We start from the raw sequence: 538 nt of genomic DNA on the forward strand, positions 1-538 counted from the left end.
AGGGAAAAAAAAATTTTTTTTTTTTTTTTTTTTTTGGAAATAAACCATTTGATGATCGTACTTTCCACGAATGAGCAAAATATTTAGAGAAGGAGAAAAAAGAAAGTAAACTGGTTTCATGGTTTAGGTCAGATTTGACATGGACCTGCCTGTAGTTGAACGCGCGCTTGTACAGACCTGTATATATTTCTAATAAATAAAGAAAGTAAAAAGTAATGCATGTAAACGCATTAACTCTTTAGCATCTGTTATTAGAGCAGGGATTGAATGACATCGATTGGGAAAAAGTGAGGGTTCTGTCGGTCTTCTAAAGTTTATAAGAATATAAAAATACATTTTAAATTATACATCGTTGCATTGATACACATTGCTCTTGGAACTGAGGATTTGTTTTGGTCTTGTAGGCTAATTATCCTAAGACACCCAAGGACAATATATTAGTTATCTTCTATTTTATGATCATTCATGTCTCTTTGGTACTATTTGGTTATGTAAGTTTAATTCAATTCAAGTTTATTTGTACAGCGCTTTTCACAAT

Source organism: Sinocyclocheilus grahami, unplaced genomic scaffold (genome assembly GCF_001515645.1).
Source record: "Sinocyclocheilus grahami isolate Dianchi unplaced genomic scaffold, SAMN03320097.WGS_v1.1 scaffold3435.1, whole genome shotgun sequence".
NCBI lineage: Eukaryota > Metazoa > Chordata > Actinopteri > Cypriniformes > Cyprinidae > Sinocyclocheilus > Sinocyclocheilus grahami.